We start from the raw sequence: 17,207 nt of genomic DNA on the forward strand, positions 1-17,207 counted from the left end.
AGGTAGCACTGACTATAACTGGGCGGTTCATCTTTTCATCGAGGAACTCATATCTCAGGTTCTTAGGCAGTTCCTTAAGTTCTAAGGTTGGTTTCTTAGGGCATGGCATAGGATCTGGAGTAAGGGATAAACATTCGTAAAGGTTATCATCGATGTAAGGTTCTTTAAAGTCATCATCTTTCTTTTTGGGGGTTGATGGTAACTTGATAATTTCTTTTTGTTCTAATTCTCTAACACATTCATCAATGATATCTAAGGCATAACACGAGTCTCCCATCACAGGTGCCATAAGAAATTTCGAAAGTATAAATTCTATTTTCTCGTCACCTACCTCAAATGTCAACTTTCCTTTCTTAACATCTATTATGGCTCCTGCAGTCGATAAGAATGGTCTACCTAGAAGAATTGGTATATCATTGTCCTCTTTGATGTCCATGACGACAAAATCAGTAGGGATAAATAGTTGACCTATCCTAACAGGAACATCTTCTAAAATGCCTATCAGATATTTAACAGATCTATCGGCTAACTGAAGTGACATCTTAGTGGGTTGTAATTCTCCTAAGTTTAACCTCTCACAAACTGCTAAAGTCATTAAACTCACACTAGCTCCTAAGTCTAGAAAAGCTTTTTCGATGACATGATTACCCAAAAGGCAAGGAATGGAGAAATTTCCAGGATCTTTATCTTTCTTTGCTAATTTGTCCTCGGAAATAGCATTACATTCCAAAGGCTTCGGATCGTCAAGTCTACGTTTGTTGGTAAGGATGTCTTTGAGAAACTTTGCATAAGAAGGTATTTGGGTGATGGCTTCTGTGAAAGGGATTTCTACATGAAGTTTTTCTATAACTTTAATAAATTTTTGGTACTGTTTATTGATCTGGGTTTGTTTGAGTCTTTGGGGATATGGTATAGGTGGTTTATATGGCGGGGGCGGTACATAAATTTTATCTTTAGGTTCTTCTCCTTTCTCTCGACCATCCTGGTTTTCAGATTCTTCTGGTTCCTTTACTTCGTCCGGGGGTTTGGTACATTCCTTAGAAGTTTCGGGTTCACTCAATCTAGGGTTTGGTGGCTCATCATAAGCGTTCCCACTTCTTAGGGTAATGGCATTGGCTTGTCCTCTCGGATTTTGTTGAGGTTGTCCAGGGAATTATCCTCCAGGTGTAATCTGAGGGGCTTGGTTTAAAGCTACCTGAGAGATCTGGGTTTCAAGCATCTTGGTATGAGTAACTATTTGATCAACCTTGGTTCCTAACTGAGTAATCAATTCGTTAACATGAATGTTTTGATTCATGAACTCCTTGTTTTGTTGGGTTTGAGCGGTGATAAAATTTTCCATAATTTTCTCAAGGCTCGGTTTTTGGTGGTACAGGTTGCATAGGTTGATTTGATCTAGGGGCTTGATAACTAGGTCTCGGAGGTGCATTATTTTGAATAGGTTTATTGTTTCTATAGGAGAAGTTAGGGTGATTCCTCCATCCAGGGTTATAGGTATTCGAATATGGGTTCCCTTGGGTGTAGTTCACTTGCTCGGAGTGGGTTTCGTTCAATAGACTGCATTCGGCAGATTGGTGTCCTTGGGTTCCACATATCTCACAATCCGACGAAACTGCGGCTACAGTATTCGGGTTTGTGTACATATGCTCGACTTTAAGGGCTAATGCGTCCATTTTAGCTTGCATCATGTCTATAGAGCTTATTTCATGCACTCCTCCTTGGGCTTCCTTCTTCTCCACTGTCGCTCGTTCGACTCCCCATGATTGATGGTTTTGAGCCATGTCTTCGATGAGGGCACTAGCTTCAGGGTAAGGTTTGTTCATCAGAGCACCGCCTGCGGCAGCGTCGATGGTCATCTTTGTGTTATAATGAAGTCCATTATAGAAGGTTTGAATGATTAACCAATTTTCTAAACCATGATGTGGGCATGCTCGTAACAACTCTTTATATCTCTCCCAAGCTTCGAACAACGATTCTCCTTGGTTTTGGGTAAATCTAGTTATATGGTTCCGAAGAACGACGGTCTTACTCGGGGGAAAATATCTAGCAAGAAAAACTCTTCTAAGGTTATCCCAAGTCGTGATGGAATTGGGTGGAAGGAAATCTAACCATGATAGGGCTTTATCTCTGAGGGAAAAAGGGAATAATCTTAAACGTATTGCCTTAGGAGAAGCTCCATTGGTTTTAAAAGTATCTGCTAACTGAAGAAATATTTTTAAATGTTGGTTTGGGTTCTCGGTAGCGAGACCCGCGAATTGTCTCTGTTGCACTAGTTGCAACAGGGATGGTTTAAGTTCAAAATTATTGGCTGGGATGATTGGGTTTACTATACTAGAACTAGGTTCTTCGTTAGATGGTTGAGAGAAATCTTTAAGAGGTCTTTGGTTTTGATCTTCGGCCATAGCTCTCTTAATTCTATGAAAGAATAAACGTGCGCGAGCGTAATGTTCAGGTTCCGCCAGAGGGTTTACTAAGCTTAAACTTCCGGTACTGCGAGTTCTTCGCATTGACCGGTGGGAAATAACCTAAGTCTAAACGATATAACGACAGGAAAATGAAATTTGACGAAATTGGTCCCCGGCAACGGCGCCAAAAACTTGATGCGTTGTTAAACTTGGTGTTCGCAAGTGTACGAACGCGTCAAAGTAATATAAAAGATTATCGAACCACAAAGACCAAGTGTCAATCTATCGTTATTTGTTGTTATGGTGTTTATTAAAGGCAGTCAAAATAGGTGTTTTTTGTAGTGTGCAATGAAACGTAAAGTATTGAAAATAGAATATAATTTATAAAGACAGGGTCGAATGTAATTCACGTAATCAGTTGATAATCCAAGTACTTGCTAATAGAACTACTTATGGGAAATGTTTCCTACTTTGAAAAGAACCAATTTAATAGGAACTGTCGCTTTCGCGTATTCAGAACCGAGTTGTACTCCCTAATCAAATCCTCTTATTGTCACTTATAAAAAGGCGCGCATTGCGTTAGAGTAGTAAACCTATTTTTAAGAAATATAGTATCTTAACTAAGTTGAAAAGTATTATAACCTAGATTTCTTAACTAAAAGAGGTTCTTACGAACCAGACTCTAAACTTATAAACGCGTCCGAAAATAGTTTTAAAATCTCTTTTCTCCTTGATGTTAAAAACTCCTAATGAACTAGACAAAGAGCTTTCGCTGTTTTTGAAATAGTTAAAAATAATTAAGTTTATAAAGACGTTGGACGGCTTTCGATCTTACCCAACGGAATTGAAGTGCGGGAAAACTTAAGTTGAAAGTTAAAATAGCCCTTTAAGTATTTCTACGAACAATTGTACGGATTACTGGTTTAATTACGATCCTTACATTCTAACCTTATAAATTTAGCTAGACATGGTAAAGTAAAAGTGCATTAAAATAAATAAAAGTAGTGCGAGTGCGGAAAATAAATAAAAGTAGTGCGAGTGCGGAAAGTAAATAATTTAAAGCGAGTGCGAGAAATAAATAAAGTAAAGCGAGTGCGAGAAATAAATAAAGTAAAGCGAGTGCGGGAAATAAATAAAGTAAAGGCGAGTGCGGGAAATAAATAAAGTAAAGACAGGAAACAAAAACCTGCTCCAATCGGAGGGCTGAGTAAATTGCAATGCGGAAAAGAAAATGGCGGCAGGATTAACTTCCTTCCAAAGTGCTCCAAACTCGATTACAGACTCTATCACAGACTTGATGACACAATTGTGGTAACACTCCAATGCGAAGCGATTACCACTATAAAATACTGAATATATGCCTAAGTGAAACAAAGTTGCTTCTGAGTTTGCCTTTGCTCTAAGTTTGGATGATTGTAAAACTGAATTCGCGTTTCTATTTATAAGCAAATAAAAAAGGTGGAATTGACTTGGATGCCCTTCAACTTGAAAATAGAGGAAACCGTTTCCTTCTTGTGGCGCCCGCCACAAGGCTATGACGCCCGCCACAAGCACAAAGTGGGGCGCCTTAGTGGATGAAGTGGGGAAACGTGGGAGTTAAGGAAGTTGGACTTGGACACGTCATGGCATGGTCTGTGGCGCCCGCCATGGGGTAGGCCATAAGCACAAAATGCTGAATTTTAGGGTTTTTAGCCCTTTTTCACTCCTTTTCTCGATCGGGGCTCCGATTAAAGTAAAAACCTGTAAACAAAGAAAAACATAGAAATAACACAATAAAATGATAATAAAACAACTAGGATGCATGTGAAATCGGAGTCAAAAATACGTAAATTTTAGTGTGATCAAGTTTCAATCTCAAAACAGATGGATATTTGAAACTCGATTTTCAAAGAAAACCTTCAAGATTATCCTTCAATGGTGAGGGTTTGGGATTGCAGGTTCAAAGCTTGGGCATGAGGTCCTTAATTATGAGCAATAAGGGTCTTATTTATAGGCCATGAAATTCATTTCCACACACTTCCAAATTTGGCCAATTTTGAGAAATTCCTTTGCATGCTTGCATGGGCGTGTGATAGGCCCATCAAGTGAAGTAATCTGATCCAAGAATGAGTGAGAGTCATGCTGAATTCATGTTAGTAAGCCATGCAATCGTGTATAAAAAGTGGAAGTGGAAATCATTCAAATGGTTATTCATGTTGCACCCATGAAGTGGAAATCATCCAAATGGTTCTTCATCTTAGACTCTTCGGAAAGGTGAGATCAAGGGGAACAACATTCATGTTGAACAGTTTTTCATTTGAAGCTTGGATCATGACGAATTTTGAGGTGGAAGTTTGGGAAATCAAACATATTTGAAAATTTTCTAAGTCCCAAGTCAAATGTTCACTTCTTCCACCTTGAATAACTTTTTCTATGGGCTTCAAATGAGAAAAGTCCCTTCATAAAAGTTGTATATCTTTCAAACCTATTAAATTATGTCATAAATTGGACCTCATTTCGATTTGGCATGAAGGAGTTATGCATTTTAGAAGTTTAGGAAAATCACTTATTCAATGGTATTGGCCCAAAATGACCTATAATGTTTCGTCTTGGCGCATGCATTTCCAAGTTGAATTTGAACTTCCTGCAAACATCAAAGTAGAAGTAAACATCGTGAATTTGATCATGAAATTGAAATGGCTTTCATCTCATAAAAATGAGAAAGTTATGGTCTTGGGAAGTTGACCTCCTAACTAGGGTTCAAACAAAATGACCTATAATCTTTCACCATAAAAGATGAATTTAAAAGAAAACCTAGCTCTTGACTTCAACATGAAAGTTGTTTGCAGTGTCATTTTGAGTAACTTTTATCTTGGAACAATTTTTAGATGGCAAAACTTGTATGAGATAGGGTCTAGGGAATCCCAGTTTTGACCAGTTGACTTTCTCTGGTCAACCACCATGAACCATCTTGCTAGCTTGACATTCTCTTTACTTTTGGGACTCATGGAGGATCATATATGCATAAGATGATGTAATGTGAAGTATCCCTTGAAATATTTGATCAATTGTTGAAGAAACTTGTTGAAGATGTCATACAAAGATACCAAGATGAATTAGGGTTTCCAAGGCAAACAAACTCCAAACTCTTGATGAGTTCTTGATCAAAATATCATGTGGAGATCATGGGGATCCATATATGATGCTTGGAACCAATGTAAACCAATTCTTGATTGTGCTCTTTACACCGAGGGTCTTAAACCCTAGATTTGAGCTTGATGGAGCATAGGTAAGCATGTACATTACTTACAAAAGCAACAAACTATACATTGACATATTTTTGGTATTTATGATGGAGCATAGGTTAGTAAATAATGAAAAACAAAGTATTATATAATCATATGTGCTTGGTGATCTCTCCCAATGCAAACCCAATGAATGATGGGTAAGGAGGATGCCCAAGTGTGATCCTAATGCCAATGCATATGATGAGATATCATGAGGGATCTTAGGGTCAAAATTGGGGTCTCACATTGTAGAGGAAAGTTTAATGTGGTTATGACTTGTTTTTCCCTACAGCTCAACTAGTTTGCACCTTAGCATGAAAAGGGAGGGACAAGGAAGGTTTGATCAGAGTTGTATGCGGTTCTTGTTTTTGCCATTTTGGGAAAAGTTTCACTTTTGCACATGACTCGGTTTGCCTCCATGTGATACAATTCTACTCAAGTTGACTTCTAAACATGTCACATAATGTTATGAAGTTTGTAATGATTCAAAAGGAATCAGAACAATGTGGTTTGGGGCTTGGTGAATCAAAATGCAAAATTTGGTCATGTGTGGCCTGGTTTGTGCAACATGGCAAGTCAACAACTTTGAACTTGGGCCAAATGAAATTGACTCGTGAATTTTGCATGAAACTTGTGCCAAATGTTTTTTTGCCATACCCTTGATCAAATTAAAAAAGAACTGGGTCAAAAGAAGTTGTGGTTTGGAAATGACAATAAGGTAAAGTGGGGGACATGGGCATTGTAAGACCCTAATTTTGACCCTAAGATCCCTCATGGCAGCATAACATTACATTTGCATCTTGCCTCAAGGATCATAAGCATCTTGGCTCTTACTCTAGGGTGGGAACTTTTGTGAGTTATTTTGAAATCACCAAGCATGCTTGAATTGTATATTATTGCTTTTATTACTTTGTTTACTAACTAAAAGCACAAAAAATATGTCACTAACATCTTTTGTTTGTAGCTTGAGCAGTCACAAGATCCAAAGCTTCTAGGAGATTCTATGCTCATTGATATGGCTAGGTGAAGATGAAAGCAAGCATGACAATGGTTCCCAAAGATCTAATCCATCAAATATTCCTCCCAAGTATCTCAATTCATCATTTTGATCAAAGCAAACCAAGGGGTTTGAGGCTAGTTTCCCAAGGAAACCCTAATTCATATGTTCACCAACTGTGCCTTGCTCATGAAGCAACCTCAACCCATGATCAAATGCAATCCAGGGAAGTTCTTTAATTCATCATTTCATGCATATTTGATCTTATTTGAGTGTCCTCAATCATCAATTCATCAAGATATGAGATTTGGACTTGAGAAGTTGATCAGTAAATTCATCTAACTATTTTGAAGTACACTGAGACCTAACATTTAATGTGTTTGTCAAATGGAGATGACCCCAAGAGCAAAAATGTTCTTAAGAACCTTATGAACAACTTTCATGTTCATAACAAATTGATTTGAAGCTTGGAAGGTCATCATACATTTCAATACATTATAGGTCATTTTGACTGAAACCCTAATTTTGGGTCAACTTCCCAAGGACATAACTCCTTCATTTTTCATGATTTTGAGGTGGGATCAAATGCATTGGAAAGTTTAAGATGTCTAATTTAATTGTTATGCTGAACAAAGTTTCAAAATACTAAAATAAATACATGTGATAATGCAAAACATTATAGGTCACTTTGGACAAAAGGAATTGAAATGTGAAAAAGTCCAACTTCAAGTTCCCATAACTTCTTCATCAAAATGATCTTTAACGGAGTCTGGAGCAACTGCTCTACCACATTGAACTCACTTCTCTTTATTAACTTTACCACCTCATCATGTTCGCTAGTCTTCAACTTGCTGGACTCACCAGACTGACATGTTGGAGCACTAACCGGATTCACCACTGGAATCTCTGCTTTCTTACTTACTGCAACATCTTCTACTGCTTTGGGAAATACTGGACTGAACACACGACCGCAACGGGTCACCTTTGCTATATCTGCAATGTTCACCACTGAATCTGTGATTGGTAGAGGAACCTCTTGACCATATTCCATCATTGTGGCATTGTATTGATATGTCACAGCTTTATCGGATGAGTAGGGGACAGTGCTCGCTAACCGTATGACCAACGATGATATCGATCTATTGACATTGTTGTTGCTGCTACTATCAAATTAAATAACTACCCGCTCAGGGGTTTTAAACACTGGCACAATCACATTCACATCATCTATATCCCTCAACTGTTGAATCTGGATTATATTCTCATCCATCAACTTCTAGATATCTCTCTTAAGAACCACACACCCACGGGGGTTCACGCTACAGATTGCACAACCATCATGGTCATGTTCATAGTCACTGATTAAACACAAAGTTCTATGCATTTCCACCAAGACCTACGAGTACGTCACACATCAAATAGTCAGAAATTCCCGGGACAACCGCCCACCATGTTGACAGAAGCATTACCATGAGCAGGCAACAAATTAACTTTCACATTCGACGCTATATCCTCAAAGGACACAATACCACTCTTTACCAGCTTTTGGACTTCATACTTCAATGGATAGAAGTTCTCTAGGTCTTGGCCAGGGGTTCCCTTGTGAAAAGCACAATGAAGGTCAGGTTTGAACCACCGTGGTAGTGGCTCAGAAATTTGCGGAGGATTTCTTGGTTGAATGAGGTTCTTAAGAACCAATGATGGGTATAATTCTGCATACGTCATAGGAATAGGGGCAAAGTAGACCTTCTTCCTCTCGAAATTTTATTGATGATGATTATTGTTGTTGTTGTTGTAGTTGGTTCTTTGTTGCGGTTGTTGATGTTGTTATTGTTGCTGAATTGGAACTGATTGATTGGAATTGTTGAAAAAAACCGGAATTACTAAAGAAACTTGAAGTTGATGTTGACGAGGTTGAGAACTCTTTTTGACATGAGGCCTCCTCTGCCTCCCCACTGACACTGAAATAGTCTCTCCTTCCTTCCATTTGTAGAAATACCCACCGTACTTCTTACTGGTGTTTACTGTGGAAATTGCTAAACAACCGCTGGTCCTCCCTAGGCCTTAAGACTAAGGGTTACTTGCAGGATCGACCAGTTGATCCTAGGACATGTGCTAGTGCAAGTGAGGCTTATCCAATTTTGACGAAATAACTTTGTGAGGAACGGCTCCTGACAAAGTATTGAACAAGCGCAAGTTTTTCCACACGAACGGTTTGAACGATGTTATAGCCTATGGGTGACTCGTGACCGATAGCGCAACAACATTTAAAAGACGTACACGACGAACACGCTTTTGGTGAACTCTATTATCGTAATAGAATTAGTGTCGACAGTGTAAACGACAACGTAAAGTGATAACTCAAAAGTAAATGGAATTAAGATAAAATGTTCAACGGGAACAATTGAAAAGTAAGGAAGTTGCATTGAAATAAATGTGGTGATTCATGTACATAACACTCCCAAAAATTCTTGCTTCCTCACGCTGGGAATGAGAAGTTTCTTACAAGTGATTTTTAGTACAAAGTGAACACCTCGAGCCCCTCATGGGATATTCTATTTATACTATACTAAAGAAACTGCACACAGGCTAAAAACTCCTAATAACTAGCAGATGTCGTGTCACACGTTCTGCAAACCGTTATACCCACGTCTTGCAAACAACTCCAGATTCTGGCGCTCTTATTCTTCTTGTAACTGCTGGTCATTTTCTAATTTCAAATTTCTCCCGCCCAGACGTTTAGGGCGACACTGTCTTTTACGCATTTGGCCTGAAAGAAAATCTTTTAAGTCCAAAACTTCATTTTAGTTGACGGGATGGCCTGTCGACCAAGCATGCTTCTCCTGTCGGCTTCATCCCTTGACTTCTGTTTTTTCCACTCTTGCTCGTCTCTAGCATATCTTCATCCTTTAATGGGGTATAACCCCCAAATTCGTAGGACTCTATCACTAGCTATGCTTTCAGCATGCTTTAGAGATTTCTCGTGGTAACAAAATGCCCCCCAGAGATGCCATTTTTAACTATCGATGTTGGTAAGATGATGGCATCTTTGAGATGTCGACTTACCCCTTACTGCTTTAACTTCTACTTAGTGGGACCTCTGTTTTCTCCGTGCTGATGACATCATATAATCATGACGAACGTTTCCTTTTTCCCTCGAGACACACAAAATCACGTCCCCATCACTTCACGTCTTTATGACTGACACGTGTTTGCTATCATGCTTGCCTTCTCTCCTCCACGTGTCTGCAAACGTGGGAACATGGGCATACGTGTCGAAGATGGAAGATCAGTCGCTCACTCTTCTCTGCTCAGGGTTTAACCCCTATAAAACCCTAGTTATTTCTTCTTCTTCCCTTTTTTTCGCCCTTTTGCTTCAGCATACAATCATCTCCTGCACTCTGTGTAAGAACTCTTCGTCTCCAAAAAAAAACTTCCATTTTCTTCATGGCCAGCTCCAACAAATCCTCCGCTACTAAACTCACACATCCTCTCACCATTGATGGTAAGGAATATGTTCCTGAGCCTCCATTTGTAGAAGAGAAGGCAAAAATCTGGCGTTCTCAGGTATTGATTCCTTTTTCTTTGGCTGACGAACCTTTAGCGTTCTTAGGTCCTCTTCCAGAAAACCGACACCCAGAGATTACCAAAACAGATTCTTCCCTTTTCCCTTCCAGTCATATCTCTGAACCCTTGGTTTCTGCTCAAAAACCCTTTTCCCTTCGCTACGTCGGCAGGAACTTCAGGACTGCTCCTCCCAAGAACTGTCCTAAGTTTTCTGCCTGGATGGATCGGTTAGAATCAGAGAAAATCGACCATTGGAAAAGGACATGCATCTACACCCTTCTACATATTGTCCGTTGTGGCCCTCCCCAATCTTGTGGCATGTTATTAGTTACCCTCCAATTTTGGGAGAGTTCGACCAACTCTTTCCATACCAAGTGTGGCATGATCACGCCGACACTCCTGGACATCGCTGCCATCACTGGCTTAAAACCGACTGGCAAAGTCTTCGACTGTGAAGCTGTAGCGCGAATCTCCCTGCGGTTCGACGTTGGTGACTCTCACAAGCCAACGTACAACAATTTCATTGATCACCATGCCACCTCTTCAAGTCCTGTGACCGACGAGGAACATGTGGCTTTCCTGACCCTCTGGCTATCTCGCTTTGTTTTCTGCTCCAGATCTATGCAGATAGCCAAGCACTTTGCTCTCCTAGCAACTCAACTGCACCAAGAGCGTGACATCGCCCTGGGCTAATTGATTTTAGCTTCTCTCTATGAGTCTCTGTCTGAGGTCGTCTGCCAAATTAGACTCTTTGACCTTGAGAATTCCAGAAAGAAAAATGTATTGGTCCATGGACCTTTTTGGTTCTTGCAACTATGGCTCAATGCCACTTTCTCTAAAGATATAGCCCCCTACGGGATGAGGAGGGTTGCGTGTCCCCCAGAGGAACGACACCTTATTTGGAAACGACTGATCCCTCTGACACCCATCGACAAAAAATTCCCTGACCTCCAAGTGTTTCGTCTTTTATTCAACATCATGCTGACCCGTGCCAATTTTCTACCTTCTATGGCCGCTTTCAGCCGTCGAACTGAGGGTCCTACATAGTTCACCAGGCATTTTCCTCCGACTGAAGATGAGCATAGAGATGAAAACTTCCTCATCTGGAGACGTCTTCTGTTCCCTCGATTCTTGTCGGCTGAAACCTCCAGTAGCAATCCTGGCTTAGTGGCTTATCAACCTAACTTGGTGGCCAGACAATTTGGCCTTTGCCAATTTATTCCCAAGTCCCTATTCTCATCTCAAGAATTACTCACCAATATCCTCTGTGGTCAACCTTGGAGTGAGATCCAGGAGGATCTTGAAACCATCTGGGAAAACCGACCACGACTCCCCTCCGTTCCCTTTCGACCAACCTTCTTCTGCACCAAGGAATTCGATGATTGATGGTAGTCGTATTTTGCTGTTTATGTTGGCGCTCCTGAGGCCAAACTATCTGAACTAACTCAAGCTTTTGTTTACTTGCTGGCAAAGTCGACCAAGTGTAAGGCTCTCCACGTCAAACAAATTCGCGCTTTCCAGAATTATTTCCAAGTTGTGTATCGACCAGATAATCTTCGTCGGACCATCTGGGAAGCCGCGGTCGAACTAAAGGAGAAAGTAACCGACAGGCTCCCAAAACTTAAAATCCCTGGTTACGCGAAAGACAAGTATCTTTACGCCCTTCATTTTGGAAACCTCAAGTTCCCTCCTTTGCCATCTAGCCCCTTTGGGTTTGGCCTTTGGCCATTTGGTCCTGCAGTGGTTTTATTGTCCCATTTCACATGTACAAAATACCTATAAGGAAAAGGCCGATAGAGTGGTCCCGACGAAGCATTATCTGCCTGACTACTCAGGGCCACTTCATATTGATCCTCAATATGTTAGCGTGTTCGAATCCACACAACTTGGTAACACTTTTCTGGAAAGTTAACACCTCCTTTCAGCTAGATTTCGTCGCTCACTTGTATTTCTTCTAATTTTTGCAGCCCCTCTAGACCCTGTGGATCCTGCTCCTGCCAAAGAACCTACTCCTTCGACACAAGAGGCTCAGGTTTGACTCAGACTGAGTTGCCGTTTCCTTTAGCTTTTTTTTGTTTTTTATTCTTAGCCGCCATCTCCCTTGTTGCAGGCTGCTCCTGAGAAATCCTCTAATGATGATGAGCGCCATATTGCTCAAGTCTTGAAAAAACCTAGTTCTTCGGTATGCACCTATATGAAGCAGTCTCATTTACTCTTGTGATTTTTTAAGGGAAACACTACGTGGTCTCTAATTTCTTACTTATGTGTAGGGTCAACCACGTTCGACAGACCCCACTGCCTCCTCTCACTCCAAAAAATACAAAAAACACAAACGCTCTACCGCCACAGGCTCTGAGGTATTTCTTGTCGGCTTGTCTGATCTTCTAGCTAGAATATCTGCTTATAACCTCTCTTCGTATCTTCAGCCAACCTCCCAGCCATCTTCTCAGCACAAATCAAAAAGCCACCATGGCCACAAAAGGAAGAAGCATGACTCTCCCTCTAGGAATGGAGAAGCCAAGAAAATGAGGCACCATAAAGCGCTCACTCTAGAGGCTCTTGCTGTAGATGTCGACACCATTGTGGTCGACACTTCCATTCTCGACGAGGTCCCTGATCCTGCTGTGGGGGTTTCACAGTCGACTAGCACCTCCCCTGCTGCTGCCTTGGGGAAAGAAAATCAGGATGCCGTCTCCCCTGCGTCGACACAGGTAATTACTTGTTTTCATGTCTACTCCCTTGGAATATTGTACTTCTCTTACACACATCTTTTCCTTACAGCAGGCTGATGCCTCTGCTGAGCCGTCGCAACCTGTTGCCGACTATACTCCTTCGTCGCCGGTTTCTTCTCCAGCTCACCCACTACAGTCTGTTGACACCGCTGGTGAGTTCATTGACTTCCCTATCCAGATTAGTGATAGTGACTCTGACTCAGCCACTAGTCCTGCAACGCATATGGAATCCAGTTTGACTAGTTCTGACTCTAGTCTTTCTTCAGCTTCCTTGGGGACCAGTGGGTGTCGACACCAATAAGAAACCGCCCTCTCACACTACTCCTTCTTCAACTGCTTCTCCTTCTTCTCAAGCTACTCCTCTGTCGGCCGCTTCTCCTCCATCTCTCTCGGGGCTGGCGATAAAGCCTTTTGCTTTAGAAGCAATTGCTAGGCTCCGTAACCTGGTGAGATCACGTGATGTCTCCTCTGACTCTGAACAACTTCACTCTGGCAAAATGGGCTCTGAAGCAGCGAAGACCGAAGCTTTAATGGACAAAGTCCGCTTTCACGCCTTGAATCCTGACCTCCCTTTTGTGCTCATTCATGAACCTACTGTCGGTCCAGAGATCTTGCATGTTTTAGCCCAACTTAAAGATCTTCAGCTTTCAGAATATGCCAAGCGTGCAACGACCGCTCTAGAACAACTCCTGGTTCCCATGTTGCGCCATCTCGACAGCGTTAGGGAAACTGAACGCCAAATTGCTTCTACTGAGGCCTTTGTGAAGGAAAAATGGGAGTTGGTGATTAACACCGACGCGGAGGTCACCAAACTGCTGGGGGATATGGAGGAGAAGAGAAGAGAGTTGATCTCCAAACAAACGAGGGCCACTGAAATACGCCAAAAAATTGATGCCTTTCGACGTCAAATTGCTGCTTTGGACAGTGAGTTGGAGTCAATCACCAAGGAGGAGTCGTTCTTTATCGACGAAGTTCTGAAACCTGCCAAGGCCGCTGTGGAGCAAACTACCGGTGATGCCTTAGCGGTAGCTGAAGAGTTTTCGACTGTTGAGAAGAAGCTTGAACAACTTAAAGCCCAGGCCGAAACCTTGAAGCCTACGTCTCTACATTATAATTTTGAGCTTAAATCTTTTCAATCCAAGTTCAGCCAACTTTGACCGCTTTTTATTTTGTGTAATTTTTTGTGTAATATTTGAACAATGGCTTTTTGCCGCTTTAATGTTATCATCCTTATTTTAGCACTGTTTATATTTTCTGTGCTTTTTATAGCTGGTTTTCAACATAGTTTTCTCCAACATAGTTCATTCGACCGTCATTTACTCTGTCGAAATCTTGACCTCTTGAAGGAGAGGCCTATATTTTTTCAATTACTTTCCATTCACCCTTAGGATTCTCCTATCTGGTGCCAACTCCTCGATCTCGTAGGCATTATTAGAAAAGGCCTGCAAAACCTTAAACGGTCCTTCCCAATTAGGGGACCATTTACCCAAAACTCTATCATTTCTATCCGTAGGTAAGATCACCCTCCAAACTAGATCGTCGACAGCAAACATTTTTCCTTTCACCTTCTTATTGTAGGCTCTGGCGACTTTTTATTTTTGCCTTCGTAGGGAATCCAAGGATAACATTCTCTCCTCATCTAAGTCGACCAGTTCATCTACCATCATGCTCCAATAATCTTCAGAAGGTATTTCATATTGCCTTTGGGTTCTGACTGCCTGAACCTGAATCTCTACTGGCAACACTGCGTCATGCCCATATACTAGTCGAAATGGAGTTGTTCCAGTTGCTTCTTTTGGTGACGTTCGACATGCCCACAAAGCTTGGTCTAACGTCTTATGCCAATTTCTTGGCTTCTTGCCTATGTGTTTCTTTATTAGGCTGATGATCACCTTATTGGCAGCTTCGACTTGGCCATTCGCCTGTGCGTAATAGGGGGTAGAAGTCAGTAATTTGATTCCCATTTCTTTTGCAAAATCTTGAACTTTTCGACCAGTGTAAACTGACCCCAGGTCGGTTGTGATTGTTTCTGGGATGCCAAATCTGCAGATGATATAACTTTGGACAAAATCTATCACAGCCTCTTGGTCTACATTTGTTAATCCCAAGACTTCGACCCATTTTGTGAAATAGTCGATACCGACCAAAACATATCTTTGTTGTTTCGACGAGGCTGGTTTTATTTCTCTGGTAACATCCAATGCCCACACTCGAAAAGGCCATGGCTTCACAATTGTATGCAACTCGCTTCATTATTTGTGCATACCCCTTCAATTCTAGCAGTAGTTCAAGTCCTGTGATCTGTGACTCATACTCTGCTTCATTATTTGTGCATACCCCTTCAATTCTGTATTTGAACTCTGCTGGAATTCCATCTGGAGAAATTATGACTCCTCCTACCGCAGACCCATGCTTATGTCTTGAACTGTCGAAGTATAACCTCCATGGCGCTAAGTCTACGTAATTTTACGCCATTTCGACCATTGAATGGTCGACAAGGAAATCTGCCACTACCTGCCCTTTCATTGCTTTGAAGGGTACGTATCACAGGGAGTATTCCGTTAACGCCAAAGTCCATTTCCCATTTCGACTATGCAAAATTGGTTTAGACAACATGTGTTTAATAATATCAAAGTGGGAAGATACGTACACATCAATAGGCTTAATATATTGCTTTAGTTTCATGCAAGAGAAATACAGGCATAAACATAGTTTTTCTATATCACTATACCTAGTTTCAAGGTCATTAAGCATTCGACTAAGGTAATACACAGGTCTTTCGACACATTTTTCATCCTCTTGGACTAACATACTTCCTATAGTCGATTCTGAGGCTGCAATATACAGTCTCATTGGCTTATTCCTAACATGAGGGTCCTGTATTGGAGGCCTAGTCAAATACTCTTTGATTTTGTCAAAAGCCTCTTGGTGCTCATCCTGCCACTTAAAATCCTCGTTCTTCAGTCGAAGTAGTGGGGAAAAAGCTTTTGTTTTGCCACTTAAATTTGAATAAATCTTCTAAGAATTTTTGTTTGCCCAATAAAGATTGTAGTTCCTTTTTGGTCGACGGAGGCTTGACGTCCATAATGGCTTTTGTTTTGCTTTGATTTACTTCAATACCCTTTTTATGCACCACAAAGCCAAGGAAGTCGCCTGCCTGTACACAAAAAGCACACTTTAATGGATTCATTTTTAATCCACATTTCCTCATCCTTAGAAAGGCCTTTCGAAGAAGTTCGACGTGAGTATGTCGACCATTTGATTTTATCACAATATCATCAATGTATACTTGCATGAAATCTTCAATAAAATCATGGAACATTGAGTTCATTACCCTCTGGTATGTTGCTCCGGCATTTTTCAAGCCAAATGGCATGACAACCCACTCATATGTCCCTAAGGCTCCTGGGCATCGAAACTCCGTCTTCGACACGTCTTCTTCTGCAATTAAAATTTGGTTATATCCAGCATAACCATCTAACATACTTAAATATTCGAAACCAGCGGCCGAATCGACCAGCATTTCCGTCACGGGCATGACACACTCATCTTTGGGGGTGGCAGCATTTAGATCTCTAAAGTCAATACATACTCTTAAAGACCCATTTTTCTTGATGAATGACACAATATTGGCCAACCATTCGACATACCTTGCAGTTTGTATAAACTTGCTTTTCAGGAGTCTTTCAACTTCTGCTTTTATCTTTGGCATGATCTCTGGGGCGAAACGCCTGGGCGTCTGCTTTACTGGCTTTCTTCCAGTTTTTATTGGCAGCTTTAGCTCAACCAAATCCCTACTTAAACCAGGCATTTTGTTATAATCCTAAGCAAAAAGTCCCTAAATTCTTTAAGTATGGATATTACCTCAGACTTTAGTTCTTCCTCGAGGTTGGCGCTGATGTATGTTGGCCTCTTTTCGCCATTTTCGCCAAGGTCGACTTCTTCCAAGGGGTCTTTTGGTCGGATTCTCTCTGGTGCCTTTGGGTCTTTTTCAAACCCTAAAGGTTCATTGTCATAAATGCAGTCCAAACGCTGCATGTTGACGTTTCCTTTAGCCAAAACTGGCTTATCTGTGGGCTCTGGCCCAATAGGCATATAACTCTTTTTATTTAACGCATATGCTTCGACAACCATGTTTTCTTCAGCCTCTAGAGCCGACTTTATTTTGTTCTCGGCAACGTATGCCGAAATCTTTCTTAGAGCTTCTAGCTCAGTCATCATCAGTGACATCTCCCCAGCC

At 41.1% G+C, this 17,207-nt stretch overlaps 1 non-coding gene across 1 annotated transcript; it reads left to right on the plus strand.

Moving 5' to 3' along the window:
- Window positions 1-1,911: 1,911 nt before the first annotated feature.
- Window positions 1,912-2,018, plus strand: LOC127098744 (small nucleolar RNA R71). Its single transcript, XR_007793444.1, has one exon. It is a non-coding gene; the product is annotated as a small nucleolar RNA R71 (small nucleolar RNA).
- The last annotated feature ends 15,189 nt before the right edge of the window (window positions 2,019-17,207 follow it).

Source organism: Lathyrus oleraceus, chromosome 6 (genome assembly GCF_024323335.1).
Source record: "Lathyrus oleraceus cultivar Zhongwan6 chromosome 6, CAAS_Psat_ZW6_1.0, whole genome shotgun sequence".
Lineage (NCBI taxonomy): Eukaryota > Viridiplantae > Streptophyta > Magnoliopsida > Fabales > Fabaceae > Lathyrus > Lathyrus oleraceus.